Genomic DNA, 24,198 nt, shown 5'->3' with positions numbered 1-24,198 from the left:
CAGTTAGGTCACAAAGATTGATTTCTGTCTTGCTGGTAGACTGTTTCCTTCTTGGCTTGCATGCTTTAATGAAGGGAGCTGCCGTGTTGGAGAGGTCCATGCCACAAGGAGATGAGGGTGACCCCTGGCCAACAGCCAGCTAGCACCAAGGCCTTTAGTCCAACAGCCCACAAGAAACTAAATTCTGCCAACAACCTTCCCCAGTCAAGCCTTCAAATGAGACTCCAGCTGACACTTTGATTGCAGCTCTGTTAGAGACACTTTGATTGCAGCAGAGGAGTCAGTAAGACTTGCTCGTCTCTTGACATACAGAGTCTGGGAGGTAATAAATGTGTGTTGTTTTAAGCTGCCAAGTTGGTAGCAATTTGTTACGCAGCACTACATAGCTAATACATATTTGGATTTATGTCCTCTGGTTTGGGGACAGCAAGTCATTTATAAACACATTCACCAAACAGCATATGGCCTGAAAACATGTGCTGGGTGACTGGCTGTTGGCTGAACAGTGCTCAGAAGGTAACAGAGACAAGAAAAACAGCAAGTGGCTGTGCTCTCAGCAGATGCCCAAAGCCACTGCTGTCTCTCTGCCCATGGCTGGGGCTTCCTTATGAGAAGTTGCCTACATTACTCAAGTCTGGAGGGAGACCAAGGATGCTGGCCCCACTCCTCACCTTGGCCAGGTCCCCAGCACAGAGTGGGCCCCAGCGTATTCTAAATTCCTTCAAATGCCTCTCAAGCACTTAGCTGGTCCAGGACTTGAGCCAGGCCTGGGGACATGGAGGGAGCAGAGTCCAGCCTGTGCCTGGGGGGCTCTCGGCTGGCAGAGGAGAAGCTCAGTGGTGGGAAGCATCAGGCACAGAGCCAAGGCCTGCAAGGACCCTGCCCAGGTCCCTCAGACCTGGATGCTGCCTCAAAGAGGGGACATGTGGGAACCGAGCCAGCCTGAAATATACAGGAAGCAGTGACTAGATCTGATGAAACCAAGAGGCTCCTTATCCCCAGACGAGAATAGAGAACATCAGGAGAAAGCGGGCAGAGCAGTGACCAGTGTAAACAGAACTGCTTGCCTTTTGCCCTAAAATTTCCACTCCTAGAAATATACTCCAAGGGAATCATCAGAAACATACCAAGAGAGATGCTTAAGCATAATCATGGCAGAGTTATTCATGCTTCTGAAAAGGAACTGAAAGTTCCAACAAGGAGGGTAAAATCCAGTTTTGTTCCAAAGCATGGAATCCTCTACAGCCGTAATTCCATAAGCACAGTAATGGGGTGGAACATTTGATGTAGATAGATGTCCATGCTAAAATGCTGAGTGGCACAAGCCGGCTGCAGAATATACAGGAGAATATCATTGGTGTGCGTGCGTGCACGCGCAGAGAAAACACACGAGAACATTATGAAACATTATGATCAGGACTCTGTCTTTGGCCAAACTCTTGCCAATGTCGACCGAAATAGAATCGCACAACATGAGAGTTTTATTTGGGGCAAAATGAGGAGACAGCGTCCCAGAAAGCTCTGAGACACCGTTCCGAGGAGACAGGGGAGAACTCAGTATTATCTGCGATTTCAGTGAAGCGGGGGTTGTACGTGCGGTCAAGCACACACTTAGGCAGAGGCTTGCTGCTAGTCTCGTGTAGCAGCTGTCACCGCTGACGAATTTAGTGTTTTTCTAGGTAGGAGAAGACGCAAGAATTTGGGCTTATCAAATATTCTCCTGAAAATGTCTAACTATCTGAAGGCCTGTTCGGCCAGTCGTCCCAGAGCACAGGGTGCCTCATTCCTGACCTCCCTCCTGAACTCCTTTCGGGGTGTGTTGGAGGTCAGCAGCCGCAGCGGCTCACGATTTAATCCAAGCAGAATTAGACGGCAATTGCCAACGTGATGCAATCTTCGTAGAAGCGGATGGCGAGTGCCGATTTTCAGTTAGCACCAGGCTTCTCTGAGCCCTCTGAACTAGGCCTATGTGGACTCAGATTAATATTAACACAGTTTCTAACAGCTCAAGGCCACATCCCAAGGTGATGCCAGCCCCCTTTGCAGTGCCTGCCTGGGAAAATTCAAGGCTGCCAAAAGAATTTACTGTTTGTTACAGCCAACACCTGAAGCCAGGGCCCCTCATATTCAGCCTCTGGGGGAGGGTTGTGAAGGAGTAGGGAACGAACCACCCTCCTTGACGCTAAAACCGCTTGCTGAGTCTTTCTAAGAAATCCTGTAATTTCCTTTCTCTCCCTCATTGCTTTTGTGCTGAGCAACCCCTAAGCTTCTCCCTTATGTTCTTTACCAGAGTTCTAACTGTTTTTATGGAAATGAAGATGTAAAGCTTTCTGGTTAGGCTCTGCTCCAGGAAGAAGGAAATGGGCTGGTAATCTCAGAAGAATGGACAGACCCTCTGCAGGTCCCGGTGATGTCAGAGAGATTCCTCGAGGTTAAGAGGAATGTCGCAGCACCTTGTAAAGCACCCTGATGGTTAGCACCTTTTCTGATCCATCCAGTTGTTCTATAAAACTTCAAGACCCCAACCCCAAGATGGATTCACAGCCTCTAAGGCAAACTCCCATTACCTGGCAAAGCAATAAAGCTGTTCTTTTTGGATTCTTCCAAAACCCTTCCTCCGAGTCTCAATCCATTTTTCGGGGTACAGGGGCCAGTTTTGCAACAACAGTAGGAGCCTAACTTCCAGAAGTGCCAGTTAGCAAACCCAGATGACTTAATCACAGTGATCAACCCCACTTTTCTGTCTCTTGTAATTTTTTTTATTTCTCTGACTCTTTTGAGCCTTGCTCACAGCCCTCCCTAGTCCCTCATTCTCCCTTCAAAATATTTAGTTCCCTCTGCGCAAAACGAACTTGAATTCAGTCCATGTTGGACTTTTCCCCTATTGCAAGAGTCTATTACTGATTAAAATGTGTCTGATCTTCCCCCATTAACTGGTATCCAGCTTTATTTATCTTTGACAGCGAATGGGGACAATTTGGGTTTTTTCCTATTTTGTTCTTTTCCATAATTTTCGCTACACTGACTGAGTTGCTTTAGTAATTAGGGGGGAAAAATGTTCTATTTAAAGCTTCCCTTTGGTTCACTGGAGACATCACAAGATCAGAGCTGGGAATGGCTGTTTTCACAGCTCCCTCCCTGTCTTTACCTTGGGGGCAAATAGGTCTCCACAGCAGTTCCACAGAGAGGCTCCCTGCCCCTGCGCTGTATTGCCAGTTTTGCCCTCAGCGCTCTGCATAAACAGGATTTAGCAGCACTGGGCCTCAGCCATTATCCAGGCAAATACGTGCTGGCTTCTCTCAGTTTACAGCCCTGATTATTTGCAACTCTGCTTTACGAACTCAAAATTCTGATCAGCTCCTAGCCTACATAAAAGCTCGAGAAAGTCCTGCCATTTGGAGAGCTGTGAAATGTGCCTAACAGGGTGAGACACTCTCCCTGCAGCACAGGGCTAGCTAACGGGCGGCCCTCCCTCCCATGGGGCCCTCCTTGGTACAACACTGAGGAGCAGGCCAGGCATGGTTGTGCAGGCAGGGTTTTTTTATGAGGGAGAAACCAGGGCCTTTTCCAAACTCCAAGAGTAGCAAATTAGAACTCAGAAATTGCTCAAAGTATTCAACGGCTAATGGTCCCAGTATCTGGACTGAAGGTTTCTGAACTTCTCAGCCAAAGACCCTACGGACCAATTAACCTACCCACTGCCACTCGCCACCACTCCCCCTGGAAAAATGTTCCTGACCTGGAATAGGTGATGTTCAGCATAAACACAATGGAATTCTTATTGGCCTTCAAAGCATCTTATCAAAGTTTGTTGGCCACGATCTCACACCACAGATCCAATTCTGCAGGCAATGAGGTTAGGTTCTTGTCTCATCACAGAAAGAATTCAGAGAGGAGACACAGAGGTTAAGAAAATAAGGTGGGGATTTATTAAGGGATGGATAGTACTCTCCCCACGGGAGAGCGGGCAGACTCAGGTGAGCAGCTGTGCTGAGTGTCTTTGGCAAGTTGGTTACATTGTATATAAAATGAATGGTGGAATATTCATCGGGGAGTGGAGGATTTGGAGTCATATTCCCTGATTTTCTTCCCAACTCCACCTTCCCAGGGTGGGGAGGGATTTTTGTCCCCATTTAGTCTGGATTGGAAGTGTCATGGTGTCAGTGCATGATGGGTACTTCTGATCTGCAAGGCTAATTTTATTGTAATGAGGGCGTTATGAGCCAAAGGTTACATTTGGACACTGGAGACTCCTGCCTTTTCCCACCTTTCTTTGTCGGCCTCCAGGCCACTTGTCACCCCAAAATGTGTGATCTCTTAACAGTCCCAGAGGTTCCTGCTTTTCTCTGTCTACCCAAGGACCCCCATTGTTCACGTGATTTAAGGTTTCCTGCCATTTGGCTGGTACCCCCCTTTCTCTGCTCATACCTAGCTATCTGCCTGCTCTAACAAAGGTGGTAAAAAGAACAGCTTCTGGGCCTTATGAGCTGGCTTGGAACATACAAATGCATGGCCTGTGGTTCAAATCCAGCTTGCAGTGACACCAGAGTGTGTTTAAAAGTTGAGTTTTTCACCTCACACTTATTAAAATGGCTATTACCAAAAAGACAAAAATAAAAAAAATAAATGTTCAAGAGGATATAGAGAAAAGAGAACCCTCCTACACTGTCGGTGGGAACTTAAATTGGTGCAGCCACAATGGAAAAACAGTATGGATGTTCCTCGACAAATTAGGAATGGAAATGTTCTAGGAGAATATGTTCTTGCCTCGTACAGGAAAAAATTCAAGGGCAAGGCATGGTAGAGTGAAAGCAAGTTTATTCAGAGAGATACACACTCCATGGACAGAGTGCGGGTCGTCTCATCAGAAAGGAAAATAGCTTATGAGACACACACTCCATCAGCAGAATGTGGGCCATCTCAGAAAGGTGCGGGAAAGAGACCAAGAGGTGTGGGGTGTTTAGTTTAAAGTAGAAGTAGACACACACTCCATAGACAAGAGTGAGGGCCAACTCAGAAGGCAAGAGAGAGAGCGCCACCTTGAGGTATGGAGTTGTTAGGTTTTATGGGCTTGGAAATTCATGTTCTAATGAGTAGGAGAATTATTCCAACTGCTTTGAGGAAGGGACAGGGATTTCCAGGCATCAGTCTCCTGCCCACTTATGGACCTTTTATGGTCAGCCTAGGAGCTGTTATGGCGCCTGTGGGTGTGCCATGCTCAAGGTCTACAGGAAGTCAAATCTTCTGCCATCTTGGTCCTAACTAGTTTGTCCTATCCTCAGTTGCTGTGTCATTCCTTCAATGCTTGTGCCCTGCACTCTTTCCTCCTGTTTCAGAGCTACCATATGGCCCAGCTATTCCACATCTGGGTATTTACCTGAACACAAAAACACTAATTCAACAAGATATATGCACCCCATGTTCATTGTAGCACTACTTACAATAGCCAAGATATGGAAGCAACCTAAATGTCCATCAATGAATGAATGGAAAGAGGATGTGATGTATATGTACCACAGACTACTACTCAGCCATAAAAATAATGAAATCCTGCCATTTGCAACAACGTGGATGGACCTTGAAGGCATTATGCTAAATGAAATGAGTCAGAGAAAGACAAATATTGTATGATCTCACTCATAAGTGGAATCTAAAGAAAAACAAATAAACAAACAAAAACAAACTCAGAGATACGAAAACAGACTAGTGGTTACTCAAGGGGAATGCGATTGGAAGGCAGATGAAATGGGTGAAGGGGGTCAACTGTACGGTGGTGCATGGTAACTAGACCCGCGATGGCAATCACTCTGTAGTGTATACAGATATTGAATGATAATGCTGTACACCTGAAACTTACGTAATTTAAAAAACTAATTTTTAAAAGTTGAGTTTTTACCAGCATTTTAAATACTTAGAGATTCCATAGAAATATCAAGGTGTTAAGTTTCTTGAAAAAAATCCAGAGGATTTGACTTTGGGTCCTGCAGTATTTGCTATTTCTTTTAAGCAGTGTGTAGACTTGTCTACATCTGCCTGCCCTGGCCTGTTTCAGTCCTGAATGATGCCTGTCCGGCTGTGGGAAGCGTGGTAGCAACGTCCACTCCACCCCCACATACACACCCAAATGGGGGAGGAGGAGAGAAAAGATGCTCCTTGCCTTGGCTCTTCGCCACTGGAGTCTTAGAAACCCGGTTGAAGTTTCAGAAAAGACAGCATTTGCCTTCCTTACCTGAGCAGTCGGGTGGAGAAAGGCACACTGCCTACCCAGTGTGCTGTCAGCAGAAACCCCACTCAGCAGGCTTGGCCGTAGATAACCCAGCCCTGGGGAGTAAGTGGAAGAACGTGGTAGTGGCAAGGAGGGTAAGCAGAGCCCAGTCTGTGCCTGATGACTACTTCCTCTTCAAAGAGTCAAGAATTTAAACGTGAATGCAACACGTATTCAAATGAAATGACTCCTAAAGCAATTTACATAGACCAACTATTAAATCAGAATCTCTTGTTTAATACATCCTTCCCAGAATAATTGGGACTATCTGGATCTTTTGGGTGCAGATGATGACACACCATTGATCCCTCTGGAGTTAACAAAGTGAGTGTCATCTTTGGGGATACAAGCCAGCTCCAAGATAACAAACAGGATCCTCCGGCAGGCATTTGCTTGTAAGAGTGAAATGTGTCTCACCCCATGAGAGAGAACATTCCCGGGGCTCACCTGAGGGGCTAGAATTACTGGTGTCCCTTCACTGATCACCACCCATGATAGGCCATACCAAGCCGAGAACACGTGTGTGAAGGGCAGGTCAGACACAAAACAGTGAAGTCACCGATGTGATGTGTTTGTGTTCTCCACCTCTTTCATGGGACCCCCATAACTACCAGTGTCCCAGCCTCGTGGGGCCTGGCTCTCATCTGCCTGATCACTAGTCAAAGCTAACATGACACACAAAAAGAAAGGAGCAGACTAGAATTTTAGATCAATCAGGATCCAGACTTTTAAATGGAATGCTACTTTGTAACTGCGGGCTACCAGTGCATTGAGTTAGAAGGTAGGAAAATGGTGGGACAGTTTCTCTCCTAACAAGCATGTGTCCAGGCATCCTCTCAAATATTTCTAAGAAAACATGTTGAGTAAAATGCTTCCTCCTCATTTTACTCAAAGGGTCCCTTGCCTCCACGTAAGTTCTATCTCCAGCTGTCAGAGATCCTGAAATTCCAGCTTTGGGTCCAGGGCATCCGATGAGATGGACAATCACTGTCCACTGCGCCGTGGGCCTCACGGTCCCTCCCGTGTACGTCTGACCCATTTCACTCTGCATGCCACCACCTGCACTTGGCTTCTTTCAACATTTGAGTTTGCAAATCTGAACTTGGCCGACCCCACCGTGTGCCCTGGATAACGGAACGTTTTCATCCGCAAGTGTTCTGTAGCCACCCTGAAGGACATTCTGCAGGACCGTGGCTCCATCATCAGTTAGACCTGTTTCTCGGAGTCCAGAGGCACTCCACCTCTGTGTTTCATCCCATCCTGGGCACTGCTCCTGCTCACCCTCCCATGGCGGGCCTTTGGTCCTCTGAAGCCAGCTCTCCAGCCACTCCTTTGAGAATTCATTTCTCCCCATCGAAGATTTCTTTTCTCTTTTTTTTTTTCCACATTAAAGGAGATGTCTTGATTCACAAGAACCACTGATTCAGAAGGAAGGCAAATACTCTTAAAGGGGGTTTGGAGTCAGGTAAGTAGGTTTGCTTCCCAGTAGAAAATCGAACACCAGTGGAGATGATTTTCAAGTTGCTTTCACCCTGAGTGTGGACTTGAGCTGAGCAGGAATCCCTCCAGATGTGACTGTGCAGGGCAAGCTAGGGGCCCCACCAAAATGGCTTCATTGGCATCACAATGAAGAGGCATTTGGCCTGGGCGGGCGACTTACAACTCTGACTACCCCTGCTACAAGTAGGGATGGTGGTATCTACTTTAGAGTGTTGCAGTGAGCACTAGATGGGGTAACATCTGTAAAATGCTTAGAGCCTTAATAAACGACTTCTGTATCTGTTGGTGTTGCTCTTGTTATTTTTACATCAATCAAGGTTCTTTAATTGCAAGCAACAAAATGCCACTCTGGTTAACTTAACATGAAATTTAATGGGAAGAAATGACCAAATCAAAGGAGCATCCAGACAAATAGGCACAAAGTGAGACAGAAGGGAAGGGGGCAGCTCACAGCCATTCAAGAAATGACACAGCAATTAACACCGAGATGGCGGAAGATTCAACCCCCAGTAGGCCTTGAGGATCAAGATGGCAGGAGATCTGACTTCCAGTAGACCTTAAGCTTCATCATACACTCATTATAGTATATTAGCATGGTAAATAACATGCCCATAGGCACCATGACAGTTCTAAGGCTAACCACAAAAGGTCAAAAGAGTGGGTGGTTCCCAATTCCTGGGAATCCCAGCCCTTTCCCCAGGGTAGTTGGAATGATCCTCCCACTTGTTAGCATATGAAGCTATCGAGCCCATAAAAACTGGCAACACTGTGCCTCCTGGCTGCCTCTCTCGCTCCCTCATCTCCAGAGATGGCCCGCACTCTGTCTATGAGTGTGTACCTACTTTTACTTTACTTTAACCTGAGCACCCAACCCCCACACCTCATGGCCTTTCTGAAACAGCCTACAGTCTATGCAGTATGTACCTCTATCTCTCTAAATAAATCCATCTTTACTCAACGGTGGCTCACTCAATTCAATTCTTTCCTGCGCAAAGCCAAGGCCACACTCTCCACCGAGACCTGAGACATGGCCCTCCTCATGCCCCACATCCATTTTGCCTGCAGCAAAAGGAGACAGAAATGGTGAGCCCACCAGAGACCCAGGCAGTCGGAGCTAATGGCAGCTTGCAAGCCTAACCATTCCATCCATTCCTGCCTCACTCCACTGGAAAGTCCACATCCCAAGAGAGAAGCCCATCAGGTTAGGTTTGGTCACATGGGGTGTGGGTGGCAGGATGCTTTGACAGTCCCAGTGAGACTTAACACAGTGAAACAGAGGCATTTTCCCAAATTTTTAACCAGGAGAAGAGGGCATGGATACCATACAGAAATCAACAAGTATCTGACACAAACCAGGTCAAGCAGATCTTTGCAGAAGTTCAGTGTCTTTCACTCTTCCTATAACCAGGCGATGCAGGCAGAAGGCTGTGATCATCAGTTTCCATTCCTTGAGAGGCAGTCCTTCTTGCTCACTGAGCTACAGTTCTCAGTCACCTTAGCCCGAGAGCCTGGACAGCTGGATTAGGCAGGATCAGGTCACCCAGTCCTCTGTGACAGGGATGTCACAATCATTCAGGAACATCTGCCTTGGGCCCGGATAATAACACACATTCTGCAGTAATTTAACACCTGCTTTGCTTCCATGCTGTTATTAAGCAGCTTTATCTTAAATATTTCAGGTATGATTCTGCTCCCTCATGAATATGCTGATGAAGAATTTCACACCTGTTGGAAACTCGGCTCATTTGTTGGTGGGATCTGAAATCGCACCTTTATGGAAAATGGTAGAGTTCTTATTACAGCCTAATGAGTGAAGTCCATATGATCCAGCTGCAGCATCCCGCCTTGCCTTCCCAGGAAACTCATCCTGATGGTAATTGGGGGATTGAGAATGCTGTTTCATGGCTGAATTTTAAGATGTTTTGAAAGACAATCTCTGCAGCAATTAAAGGCTCAAACACATCTGAGATATGTTTTGTCTCCTGTCCTAATTATACTAATAAATAAATAGTATTTGTTTCTCTGCACTGAAAAATTAAATATCTTTCTGAATACTCTTCTCCTGGTGTGATGAGGACAGCATTTCTGATGAGAATCAGGAGAAAACACAGAAGAGCATTAACCAGACAAACACAGTAACGCAGGAAGAATTGCTTCTTAATTTCCAAACACGGTCTCTGTGTGGGATATTCCCCTTCTCACTGCCTGTCTCAATCCCGTTTGTCTGGGGAAACTGCCTTGCACATTGAAGTTTAGTTTTCAAGGGAATCACTGCAGACTCATCCACAGAGTCGGCCTTGGAGATTATGCTCACAAACTAAGTGTTGGCACCCAGGCACTGAATCATCCTGTAATTTCTATAGAAACTGTGAAAACAAGAAGGTTTCCATCACACTTCCCACTACATCCACAGTGCCCAAGGCAGTGCCCAGCCCATATGCAGGTCCCCAGATATGTTCACACTAATCTTGAGAGGCGCTGATCCTGGAAGCCAGGTGCACATCAACTTCTACATCTTGAAGGTTGAATCCCAGTTCTGCCCCAGCTTACCAACTGGTTTGGAACAAATGCCATGCCCCATTTATTCAGCAGGGATGGTCCCAAAGGAAGGAGGCTGTGAGTTGATTTATTTTTGTTAAATGATCTATTTGGACCTCAGTTGCTCCCTCCCCAAAAGAGGGATGTGTGACACCATAGTTTGAGGATGCCCATCCACCCCAGACACTGTGACACTAAGTAAAAGGTTCTTTGTACACAGACCCAGAAAATCCTCAAGCTGAAAAAATAACCCAGGTCAACAGCGTCACCCCTTCTTCATGCTGCTCACCGGCCGCAGGCTCCCCTAAGTCCAGCTGACAGCTAAGCACGTGCCCCAGGCCCCACCAGCCCGGCCCCAGCAGCCCCCTCTGTGCTCACGCCCCAGCTGACAGCAAAATCCAGCTCCAAAATGCCAAATGTGAGGAACCTGTTTCTCGCTAACAACATCTGGCCCAGAGGCAAGGTGATTAAGGGGCGCTCATCCATTCGCCACCCCTCGGTGCCCCAGTAGCAGGCGGGTGGCAAAGTTGCCATGCTCAGAAGCAGCTTCCATGTTTCCACTTCAGAGCCCACTTGACATTGAAATGCTTTGGCATTTGTCTTCAAGGTTACAAGGAAGCAGGGGGACACCCATGTAGCTCCGCTGGGCATGCCGCTTTGCTCACAGCGGGACGGGAATGCACGCCGCTGACCACAGGAGTGGGGCTCGCCACCCAGTGCCCCGATGAGCACAACAAAAGCTCCCTTGTCTTTCTGATGCCACATGGGCCCACTGCTTCTCTCTCATCCTTCTGAGCTGGGGCCAAAGGCAGGAATCGCAAATCTGGGGCAGAGAGGCCAGAGGCTAACAAGTCTGCAATTTGGGGTGCACATCTCCAAGTGTTCCTCTCCCCTCCCAACAGGCTCAGTTCTGGCCTAAAGGACTCCCAGGGAAGAGGAAGTTTTGGTCATGGTTATCTCAAAATTGGCACATGGAAAAGTAATTTTTGTGACATTCATACCCACCCTGATGCTCTGCCAAGCCCTGCGCTGTTTGACTCAGATGCTCCCACCCGCATAGATGACCCGCAAGACAGGCGCATTCCTCTTCTCTTTGTGGTTACATCTGTCTCTCCTTCAGGAGGAAAGAGGGATCAATGCTAAGAGAATCCCCACTCCCTCTCTCCAGGGCACTGCCCACCCCACTGCACACACGGAAGGTGTCTGTGTTTGGCCCTTGATGGAGGGTCAGGAGAGGCAATCCTTTCCCTCCTCCTAGGATCCCTCATTCTCAGCATCCTGGAGAAGATTCAATAAACTCACCAAGTTCCCAGGGATAAAACTCAAAATGAGCAAAGGGAAAGTTAGCACTGGCCCCCCATCGAAACCCTGCATCTCCCTTCACCTGCCTCCCCCAAAGCCATCGCCCCCAGCTTCTCTCCATATGAACGCCCCACCTTTATCCTTTCCCGAGTCCTCTACCCTCTGTTCCAGACCTGAGTTTCTCCCTGCATGATGAGCTCACGGCCCCACGTATGGCTTATTTCCTGTCATTTTCCACTGTCGGCTGGAGAAGGGACAGGATGACCTCGTCTGGGTTGCTCTTTGCCTTGCTTTGGCTTATTTCTCTTTGGTTGCTCCTAATGAGTCTCACCTTACGTTGCAGACTATCTGCAAACACCCTCACTGTGTTGACATCAGGGATTCCCATCCTCCTTGGGTCTCCTCGTTTCCGTACATCTGATGAGCAGAGGCGCTGATTTTGTTATGAATTGTCTTGAAAATGACTCTACAGAAAAATCTCTCTCTGGAACAAAGATTAGGTTTGCTCACTGCCCGTTATAAAAGATCCAGCTCCTCTAAGCTCAGGGTTCCTTTCCCATAACTCACCCATTGGGGGTGTCAGTCTGACTCTCTTTACATCACCCTGTGGGAACTGGGGCTCAGGAAAATGTCACATGAAAATGCTGATACCTGGGCCAGTGCTGTTGCTGGGAGTAATAAATTCCTTGGTCTCTAGCCCAGGAAACTTATGTCTTCTGTCAATATCCACGAAACTGTGTTAGGTGAACCAGTTAGTTTGCAAGTAGAGTCCGATCTCAGACCCTTCACAGTTCTTGACAATTCTCCCTGCAAATACAACATTGGCTACCTTGTGCTAAATGCACATGTGTCTTCTTCCCACCCTTACATGATTGACTCTATCACAGACTTTGCCCAACCACCCCAACCCACCAGGTCCTGCCTCAAGGGTAAGAAGAGGAAGGTAGTCCCTACACACAAGTCTCACCAAATTTCACATTAAAATGCACCTTTGTTCAGTTTTTCCAAAAGGTACGTGAAGCAGGACACACCAGGAACACAGCAGCAGGACGTGATCCACGTGCATTTTCATCTGGCTTTGCTGGCAAATAGCACCCTTTCCAGAGCTCCAGAGACCAAGTGGTAGGAAGAGCAGATCAGGTGCAGGGCTGCAAATGCTCTCTGTGGATGGCTTTGTAACCGCTTCCCTCAGGACCCTCACAAACAGCCAGCAGGCCTGCGACCTCTCGCCTGCCGTGACATCCCTTTCTTCACTCCGAATCTCTCTGTAGCCCCACAGCTACTGCCAGGCTTAGCCCACCCAGTGGATGCCTTTGAGGCCCTTTCCAGAAGGTCCTTCCATCCTTCCAAGGAAGAGTGGCCACCACCCTCCGTCTTGGTCCGTTTGGGCTTCTATAACATCCCACAGACTGGGTAGCTTATAAACAGCAGACACTTTCTTATCACAGTTCTGGAGGATGGGAAGTCCAAGATCAAGGTGCTTTCTTGTTAACAGAGGGTGCCTTTTCCCTGTGTCTTCGCGTGGTAGGAGGGGCCAGGAACCCTGTGGGGTCTCTTTTTAAGGGCACTAATCCCATTCATGAGGGCTCCACCTCTGGACCAAAGCACCTCCCAGAGGTCCCATCTACTAACAGCACTAGCCACCTTTGGGGGTTAGGATCACAGCATCTAGCTTGGGCGGGCACAGAACGTTCAGTCTGTAGCATCCATCTGTTACCGAGTCCAAACTCGATCTGCTCGCCGCACGACAGGCCAATAAATCGGGAGACGAGGTGTTGAGGCAAGGAATAGCAACTTCATTCAGAAAGCCGGCAGACCGAGAGGATGGCAGGCTAATGTCCTGGAGAACCATCCTCCTCCAGTCAGAATACAGGCTCCTTTTATACAAAAAACAGGGGAGGGGGTGTGGTTGATTGTTGCAAACTTCTTGCTGCAGGAATTCTTTGTTCTTACAGCCATCCACGTGGGTCAGGCCATGGTGTCCCTGTAAACCTCCAACAAAACAAAGGCTATTCTCTATTTTGCAACTTGCCATCTCTAGGTAAGGGCAGAGGGGCTAACATTCTTAAAGGTCAGAGCCCCGAGAAGAGGCTCTCCTGTATATTTCAAGTTAAAGGCAACACTGTTTTACAAAAGGTGCAGAGCTGGCAAGACTGAGCCTAGAAAGCAGAGCACAGCGGTTAAAACTAAAGGAACAGATCCAATATGGAGTCAGGCTTGCTCTCCTCTATCACACATCTACCACCAGGCTGGTCGCCTCCCCAGAGCTATTAGCACTTTGCCTGGGGCTCTCTGACAACTGCAATTCTGCAGTTCAACAGCAAAATAGTAGGACATGGGATGACAAAGTTTTGCTTGAAGGAAAAGTCTTGAGGCAAAGCAGCCTTTCCCCTGGAAGAGGCAGGCCTGGTTCCGGCACCTGGCAGCAGCGGTAGGACTGAGCGGGGACACAGGTGAAATCCCAGAGAAGAAACAGGAGAACTCTAAGGTCTGCCAGGTTTAAAAGTACCTCTGTGCCTTTTGTGTCCTGCTTCTCCTCCTGAGGACACATAGAAGCAATATCTAATTGAGGCACTCATTGTCATCCCCAAGTGCGAGAAGGGGCTCGCCCAGGCCCTCTCACAACTGCCTCGAGCACTCAGGTTCCCAAACCCATCTAGAGCACCTGACCCTGGGCTGGAGAGGCTGGGTTGAGTCTGAGGGGTGGGAGGGAAGCATTAAAACTGAGTTTAAGACACGGGTGCACAGCACAGGAAATGCCACAGTGCAATAGAGTGAGATGCTCTGAGAGCAGAGAATGGGTCCAAGGAAGGAGGCAGAGAAATCAAGGAAGGCTGCATGAAGGAGGCAGCATTCGAGCTGAAATTGCCCCCTACAGGAGAAGCACTTTCTACCATGGTCTAGGGATTCACCCCCGAGCCCACAAACCCCTCCAGGCAGCTATGCGCGTCTCCATTCAGCAGCTATGTGTCGAGTATCCACTGGGGGTCAGGCACCAAGCCAGGCGCTCGGGATTTTACACATCATCTAGTGCATGGGGTCCCTGCTTCCATGGAGAAGAAGCACAAACAAGCAAAAACTAAATTAGAATTTTGGGTTGGAATAGAGTGTGTAGGAAATAATAAAACAGGGGGTGTGCCTTAGAGCAGGTGGTCAGGAAGGCCTCGCTGAGGAGGGGGCGTTTGAATGTGACCTGATCCATGAGAAGAAAGCACCTGTGTGAGGACCTGGGGAAGGCTGAGTCTGGGGCAAGGCAGAGCATCATGTGCAGCAGTCCCAGGTTTGACACAAATGGATACAGTAAACACACACACACCCCCATCCCCTCAGGAGGCTGGAGCAGATGGGGGAGGGGAGGGAGGGTGTCGGAGGTCTGGAAAGCACCTTGAAGACAGACAGGGTGGACTGTGCTGGGAGCTGGCTGCCCAGAGAACAGACGGTGGGGCCGGTGTGACTCGCCCCTAGTGTGAACTCTTCCCTTCCCTTCAGGTTCAGGAGGTAGAAGGCCTGGCCCATGGCTCTCAGCATAGAACAGGATCTTAGCTCTCTAGGGAAGGCTGGGAGTAAAAGGAGCTCTGGCCCCTTGTAGGGAAGCACTTTCCAGACTCTTCTGTCCCTTTGTGGCCAGGAGCCCCCTCTTCCCAGCCCCGACTACACCTCTCCCACCTCCAGCCCTTCCGGGCACTGACGTTGCAGGTAAGTTCTCCACGCCATCCTCAGTGATCTGCAGGTTGTGCTAAGTGGTCCCAGTGCAGACCTGCCTCGCAAAGATGAAGGTCCAAGCAGGCCTTGAAACAGCTTTATCACACCTCCAGGAGGGTTTCTTAGCCCCTCTCTGTACGCATGCATCTCTGGATGAATCTCTCCGCGGTCATGCCAATCATATTCCCTTTCCCTGTAAACGGGGCCAAGGGGATATGTACAAAATTCATCTGGCTTAACCAGGATTACCCTGAGTAAACCATTTCCTCGTCTTGATTTACCGTTGAGAGGCTGGGCCCTGCCGAGGCTGTGTGATTGTGACAGGCGTGCTTGCCCCACTTGGGATTTAATTAATTAATGCGGCCAGACGCTAACGGTCACCCTGCGTTTGAGGTCCAGAAGGCAGGGGGGCTGCCGGGCGCAGGGTCAGCTCAGTGAGACTTTCAGGAGCTGCTGCGCTGGGCTCACAACCAGGTGTTACCCGCCTCATTAAGGAAGCAGGGATGGAGCCCAGCAGAGACTCTGAGCCCCCAGCTCAGTGGCTCTCCTGATGCACAGAGGACAGAGATTCCCCAAGATTCCTTCCTTTCCAGCTTTCTTCGCCAAGGAAATACAGAATTAACCTTTGACTCGAGTAAAAGAGTGACAGAGAAAGAGTGCTTACCCTGGGGAGACCAGGAGGGGGCACTGCAGAGTCTGCCCAGATCCAGGGAACCCACACTTCCCCGCCCTTCCCACCTCCCCACCCTTTGGCTCACCCTCCACCTCCCAGCCTTTCCTTGAGCCTCAATATTGATTTGGGGGCTACCTGAGCCTCTTAGAAAGAGGCTTCTGGGAACATTGAAAAGACCTGGGGGTAGGGGATGTGAGGTCATGGACACTGATTCTAAGTGCAAAGCTAGTCACTGGCTTTGTATGCCTTATTCACATGGCATTATTTTAAAATTTGGGCCCCACACACAAACATAGTTTTCAGTGATCTTCATGTTGCTAAATCTGATCACAAAAACCCAGATTTCTAGCATCACTTGGAAAATCAAAAAATTTAGCCACGTTGAACCCACATTCTCTCATGGTGACAAGAAGTCATCTAGCTACATGCGGCCCAGCTTCCCCTATTTACCTTACTGGCCTGGTCCCTGGGAGGACCTGAGTCAGTGAACCTCATCTTCAAGACGGTGAGGTTGTGCCAAAGAAGCAATGGATTCGGAGCACCCAGGACCCCAGGGCAGAGCTTGTGACCTGCTCAGAGCCAAGGAAGGATTATCCCAGTGGGGGAGGAGTCACTTCCAAATAGCGAGGGGCGTGGCATTTGTGCTAGATTCCTCTGATAGATGACTAAATGGGCTAGAGGAGGCATTCTGGCAGAGGAACAGGGAGGGCTAAGACACAGGGATGGGAAAAGCTGGGGATGCTAATGAAAGCTGACCACAGTGATGGTAAGTCCTAGGGACATAGAGATTCCCAAACCTCCTTCCTGGGCACCATCCAGTACATCACAGGCATCCCCCAGCTGACATGGTTCAAGCAGCCTCTGATCTCAAGTGGAGTCTAGAGCAGAAACAGAATCATACCACCACACCTGGGTGCCCTCTTCTGCCGTAAGAGCCTCGGCAACTTAACCCCCAAGAGAAAGGAAGCCCATCAGCCCTTGACGAGGCTGGGGTGTGCTAGTGGCGGTGGACAGCAGGCATGGTTAACGCTCTGGAAAGACTCAAGTTCATATTTTGTGCTTGTTGGTAATGCAGATGTCATAGAGGAAATAAAGACAGGCAGGCTCATGCCTTTGCGGCCAAACCAGCCTCAGAAGCCCACTGAGATCTTGGCTCCCATTCTGCTCCTTCCTAACATTCATGTCCACATTCCACCTCTACCAGGAAGTCCCAGCCAGTGATACACCAGCAGGCCTGTGGGGCACACACACATGTGCATACACGCACGCATACACACACACACCTGCAATCCCCAGAAGCCTCGTGCATTACTCAGTGCAGTCCCCACAGCCATAATTTGGACCCATATGGTCTCCAGAGGGTTTCCAAAGCAGCATATTTTGGAGCTGAATTACAAGATCAGAAGGGTTGGGGAAATCGGTGCTTTAAAACAACGCCACTGAGATAAAATTTAATGGTGGCAGAAATACAGTATTTTGAAAACATGAAAATAAACATTCTGCGGAGCCGGGGCCTGTGGAGTTGTGCCGTGCAGTTTGTGAGAGCTGCTCTGTCGTGGAAGAAGTCTAATAATTTTTAATAGTCTTGTAAATCTCCCTTATGAGATGCAGCTACTGTAAACACTTCTTCCTATTTTTTTCAAGTATTTATGCAGTGCTGTTAGAAGTTATTAAATGGGAATGATTTTCATTGACAACTCTCTCATTCTGAAGGAGCTGCCAAATGACTCAAACTGGAGATAATGAGGGAAAAAATCCCCCACAGGGTCAGATGCATGAGGTTGCTCCAGGAATCTTCCTTCTGAACCGAAGGCAAATTCCCTGACTCCCCAGGCCTCTGTCTCCTCTGTGTCTCATATAAAATGAGACACAATCGTTCCTGGAGTTCATTTACTTTGTAGCACATATTAGCACCTACTACATGGCTCCAGGCGTGTACAGGACCCTGGGAGCATGGCAGAGAGAAAGAGCCACACCCCTGCCTTCACAGGGCTTCTGGTCCAAAGTCAGACAGAGGCATGAATCAAAGGATCACACAGCAAATGTGAAAGTATAAACGTGCAACTGGCAAAAAGGAACGCTCTACAGTTCAGTGGGGGTTTCTCAGAGGGAGATCTGACTTGGTCCAGTCTGCAAGGGCAGAGAAAGCTTCTCCTAGAAGAGATCCTTGAGCTGACATCTGGAATAAAAGTAGAGGAGTCAAATAGGCTAAGAAGGGAGGGAAAAACACTTTGTGAGCGTGGAGAGCATATGCAAGTCCATGTGTGGGAGGAAGAGTAAGGTGCATCAGGAACCGGGAGAAGCCTGGGTGACTAGAAAGCAAAAGGCTGGTGGAGAACAGAGTGGGAAGGGAGGCTGGAGACGAAGGCAAAGGCCCAGCCACGGAAGGCCTGGGAGGCCAGGATAAGAGATGTGTCTTTGTCCCAAGGTTAGGGGGAAACATTGGAGGGTTTGTAAGCAGGATGGGGAGGGGTGCGCTACACAAATGTGCTTTGGAAGCCATCAGTCCAGCTGCAATATGGTATTGAGCCTGGAAGGGGTGCAGAGCACAAGCAGATGGACAAATATGGACGCGCCTGCATGGCTGGGAAATAGGATGGATGAAGTGGGGAAGAGCAAGTATCAAGGAGGATCCTTCTGCTCAAGAGCTGTCCAGTGGGATGGAGGGTGGGACCATTCATCCACATGGAAACAATGGCAAAGTACCAGGTCTGAGGGGTGAAGGTCATGAGTTTGGTTTTGGACCATTAAATGTGGGCTGTTTGTGAGAGAGATGTTAATTCACCTGAATGTGGAGCACACAGGAAAGATCTAGAATGGAGATGTGAATGTGTGAGGAGGGTAACTGAAGCCATGAGGGTAACTGCATGCCATTTTCTAAGAAGATGCTATAAAGATAAGAGAATAGAAATGATCTATCTCTGTGAAGTCCACCCTTGAAATGGTTCTCTGAAATGCCGGTGCCTGGGCTCCACCTACAGAGGTTATGAACTGATGATTGAATTGGTCTGGGGGGTGACCTGAGCACCTGAATTTTTAAAAGCTTCCCAGGTATTTCTAATGTGCAGCCACCTTGAAAACTACTGACTTAATAGCTGGGAAGACACAAATAAGCTGCAAAAGAAACAAAGTATCTTCTAGAGAAACAGGAGGAAAATCAAGCAGGAAGGAGAGGGGTCAGCTGTGCCAAGCCCTCTGTGATTCAGCAGGCTCAGAACTAAAGTGCCCACTGGGTTCAGTAACTCGAAGGTCACTGGAAACATTGGCGAGAATTATTCACCAGCTTCTTCCATGGCCTCCCAGGAGCTGACATGATGCGGCCGTCACACTGCTCAGGTTTTATAATCAGGTGGCATCTAGCATCAGGGCTGGCAATGAGTTGAGTCAAGGGTGGTGGGGCTAACTGCTGCCCTGGATATGGTACAACCTCTGTGGAGGGGAGTTTGCCAATGTCTGTCAAACAATCAAGGCGAAACCAGGAATCTCACTTCTAGAAATGCCCGCGCGATGACAAATGTACACGTTTATTCATTGAAACTTTGTAACAGAAAAGAAGAAATCTGACTCCGTATTAGATCTGTTCCTTTGGCTTTAACCATGTGCCCTGTTTTCTAGGCTTAGTCTTGCCAGCTCTGCACCTTTTGTAAAAGAATGTTGGCCACAGCCTGAAATATACAGGAGAGCCTATTCTCAAGGCTCTGACCTTTAAGGGTATTAACATTTTTGCACTCATATAAAGATAACAAGTTGCAATAGAAAATAGTATTTGTTTTGTTGGAGGTTTTACAGGGGCACCATGACCTGACCCACGGTGGACAGCTACAAGAACAAAGGATTCCTACACCAAGAAATTTGCAACAAGCAACCACACCCCCTCCCCCTTTTCAGTGTAAAAGGAGACTGAACTGTGACTTGGGTAAGATGGTCCTCCAGCACGTTAGTCTGTCAACCCAGTCGGCTGGCTTTCCGAATAGAGTCACTGCTCCTTGCCACAACACCTCGTCTCCTGATCCATTGGCCTGTCGTGCGGCGAGAACGGGTTTGAACTTGGTAGCACCATGACACCAACAGATGGCAAATCATGTAAATTCCCATCAGCAGGGGATACTGTGACCATGGCGGGAACACAGACACCCACGTGTACTGCCAGGGGACAGTCCCCAGGATGCACCGAGCACAGACAAGAACAGTGTGTTCAGCAGTGTGCTACTTGTCACACAAAAGGGGGCTACAGGCACCTATTTTCATGTGTCTACTTCCTCTGCGAAGACACTTGGAAGAGGGGACATTCCCAGGTGCCAGGGGACTAGAGAAGGGAGCAAGAAAGAGAATTTTCGTTGTGTTTGCTACCGTTCAACCTCATGAATTTCAAACCACAGAAACCTGTTCAAACCATTGAAAACAAAATTGTGCTGAGGATGGTACTTCCCTGAGAACAGGGTAGGGTGAGGCTGTATTCTGAGATATAGTCAAAGCAGATTCTTTCAGGGACCACACCGGTCACTACATGTCTTCTAAAATGCGCACAAGGGTGCTAAAGTTTTTATTGTTGTTTGTTTTAGGTCAACAAGATTTGAAGAGTTGGGGTGTGTGTGTGTGTGTGTGTGTGTGTATTTTTTTTTTTTACAATTTAGCCCAGGTGAGTGTTTATCAATGCCAAAAATATACTTTACAGACAATATCTCATTCCTGAAATCCTTATAATTCCTAGTAACCAAACTCAATTTCTGAGGTTGGTCTAGAATTCACTGATGCAGGAGCTAGGGATCTGGATTTGAGTCCTGGTTTTGTCAGTGATTACTGAGTGGCCCTTCACCTCTCTTCACCTCAGTTTCTCAGTCTATGAAGTGGGCTTGGTAATCCCCGCCTTTAGCTGCCCCCGCCCCAAACTATGGAAACAAGCAAGATCACGGGGGTGTGTGTGCTGGATGAGCTATAAAGATGCTGACAAATGTGGTGTCAGCACACACAAGGCTGCTTGAAATTTGAAGACCTCTTAGAACAAACACACCTCTAAGAGAACTGACAATATCCAGATATTATTACAGGTCACATAATAGTGATTTTCCAAGCCTTGTCACATTTCCAGGAGAAAGCAGATGACTATCTGAGCTAAGCCAGAGTTTCACTATCTTTGGAAAAAGCTTCTCTCTGCAAGATGAATACAGCACACAAGGAAGGTTTGGGTTGGCCACATGCACAGAAAGGTAGACTGGCTGACTTCCTAAAGCACCCATCGAGAAAGAGGCTCTGACGCACCAGCCAAGAGGATCGATCCACAGCCTCCCTCGACAGGGTTGCCAAGACAGCAGAGTGGCTGCTAAACTCTCCCAGAGGTTCTGAGATTTCGGCGATGATCAGGGCTGTAAAGTGTGACCTCTGCAGTATGGTAAAGGCAGGCTTTGTTCATTTACTTCATCTCTAAAAGCACCTGTAGTGATATATTGATTTCTCTTTTTACAGGAAAATATAAAATTTCTTTGTAAGACAAAGGTTGGAGCCTGTACATGTCACTAATTTCTGCTTTCCTGCTGGTATATATAAATGGGGAAAGCATGAAACTTGGGAGGAAAAAGAGCCAGCCAGAGAGCAGAGGGAAGGCGGCTGCAGCAAGAACCTACCTTATGCAAGAGAAGGCATCACCTGGGTGGTGACCGGAGGAGAACTCAGCGACTCCACCAGCACCTTGAGCCTGCAGAGTGAGCAGGGGAGCCAGTGATGAGGGGCAGAGGGGCCACCAGGATGCACCGGAATCCTGCCAGTACTCAGTATTCGTTTAGGTGAAGCGGTCCCGTACGGCACCCAGTCAAGGCCCAGTGGCAGCTATTCTGTTCCAGCTTCTGTCAGGGTCTCCAGCAGCACCCCAGCATCCGGAGAGGTGGATGGGGAGGGGAGAGAAGAGGTAGGGGAGAGGCCCAGATTTTCCTACCCCTCCAGAGTATTTTGTCCCCCGAGTGGAACAAGGGGGCTACTAGGTCCTCTTCGCCCCTGATGTCCTGCTCCATCCCACCCTCAATGGGAGAAATCCTTGGGACAGAAAGATAAGAATTAGGAAGAGAAAGTTGTGTTAGTCTTACAGACACTTTCACTCTGACGAAGGTGAAGATACAGGGAGTCCAAAACTTGAAGTCATAACTGACGAAGGAAGAAGAAACCCAGGAGGAAGGTGGGCTCCCTTGCAGCTCTGCTACTTAGAGTTCAGTACCTCGGTTCCAAGGGGCCTGAGCATCGCCGCCAACCCCGACCATTCCCTGGGCCAGCAGAGAGACAATTAAAGAGCTGTGTGCTCGTCTGTGGTTCGCATCATCCCTCTTCCCTTCCAGAAGGACGCATCCTAAAGAGGCGGACGCACAGGGAAGCCACATTACTCAGCGGTCTGTTTTCCAGAGCACCCGAGGTGAGGGCAGGGAGCAGGGGAAAGGCCAGCACCATCACATTAATAATGGATGCTGCGCTGCCAAGGAGCCCGCTGCTGTCTGTGCGTGCACTTTGCAGAAGTCCAATTAGGGCTGAATTATAGTAATCAATAGAGCAGCAGGATTTAGATCAAAAAAAGAAAGAAAAAAAAACCACAGCCCTGTTCCGCTGAGGGGGATTTATGAGAAAGAGACGTGTTGGCACAACGAAGGATGGGCTAGCAGGCTGCAGGCGCTCCCAGGCCTGGGGTAAATTTGAGGGAAAATTCAACTGGCCGTATGTAAACCGGACCAGCACCAGGACCAGCACCGGGAGGGATGAAGAGGACACGTCCCGGCCAAAGCAGGCAGGTGCAGTGGGGAGGGGACCTTTGCATCAGACACTCCGGGTCTGGCAGGGCGACCTCTAACGGGTTTACCTCTCTGAGCATCTCCCTGCGTTGGTCCTCGTGTGCAGTATTTTACTGCAGTTAATAATGATGTCTTGTACACTTGAAATCTGCCGAGAGAGGGTCACAAGTGTTCTCACCGCACACACATAAAGTGGTATCGCTGTGAGGTGGTGGGTAAGTTAATTAGCTTGACTGTGGTGATCATTTCACAGTGTGTATCCGAGCATCATGTTGTCCACCTTAAAGATAAACAATCTTTATTTGTCAATCATACCTCAATTAAATAGCTGGAAAAAAATACCTGCTCTCCAGAACTATTGCAAGATCTCTGTAAGCGTCCTGAACCAACGCCCAGCCCCTGGGGACACGGGGATGGCCTTTTCCCTCTGGCTCTCCTCCCCCATAACAAGGCCTCACAGGTCCACCTCCACGTCTGTGCTCCTGTTGTCCTCCGGCTCCTCTGTTCTGCCTTCCTGGGCTACCCCAGCCGACTGCGGGCGGCTCCTCAAGGGCCCCTGACTGCACACATAGTGTTCCTGTTCGTCCTTTTGAAATAGAGCCCTTTTCCTGTGCTAGAACCTGGTCTCTGATGGCGCACAAGGCACCACAGATGGACCGGCCCTGCCCAGCTGGAGGGAAGGAGAAGGCTTCCTGAGGCCCCAGCTCCATGCCGTGGACCCAGCGGTGGGAGCCAAGAGCCTGGCCCTGAGCCATCAGCCCCTTCCCTCCACCTCCAGCCCCCCGCCCCATGCCTGGCCAGCTCACACAGGGCAACCGGTGACTGTGCGTGTCTCAGAGCAGCCACCCCACTGCTGGGAACCACATGTCTCCTTTGCTGGGGGCTGGGAAGGTCCTGGCTCTGAAGGACACTGCTATACCTGTGTGGCCTGATTCATGGTATTTCGGAAGCACCAGGGAAGACAAAACAGACAACAATGGGATTAAGAGAAAAGGAGGTGAGAGCAGGAGCGGGGCTGATTTCTGAACGGCTATTTGGTGAATGCAGGTGGCAAATGTTTTGGGAAATAAGCAAACCAGAGCAGGAGTCTTGGTCCAAGATGATTTCACTCAAGACAGCTATTCTATCTTCCTGCCTCAGAGCAAAGTGAAACCATCACTGGGGTTCTGCCCCAGCTCCCTGGAACACAGGCTGTAGCTGGGGAGACAGTGTCACAGCTGGAATTCTCAGCACTGGAGGAGGAAACCCAGGGCCACAGCCGGCATGCCTCCAGGTGCCGAGCAGCTTCCTAAGCACTTTGCCTCACTGGCTTCTCACAGCTGTCCCATAGAAGAGGTGCTCCTACCACCCCACTTTACAGATGAGAAGGTGGAGGCCCAGAGCTGTGCACATGCACTCTAGGTCCCTCTCAGCTGTAACCACCCGCGGCAGCCCACGACCTCAGCCTCTGC

Source organism: Vicugna pacos, chromosome 9, assembly GCF_048564905.1.
Source record: "Vicugna pacos chromosome 9, VicPac4, whole genome shotgun sequence".
NCBI classification, from domain to species: domain Eukaryota; kingdom Metazoa; phylum Chordata; class Mammalia; order Artiodactyla; family Camelidae; genus Vicugna; species Vicugna pacos.
This window is presented reverse-complemented; position numbering follows the sequence as displayed.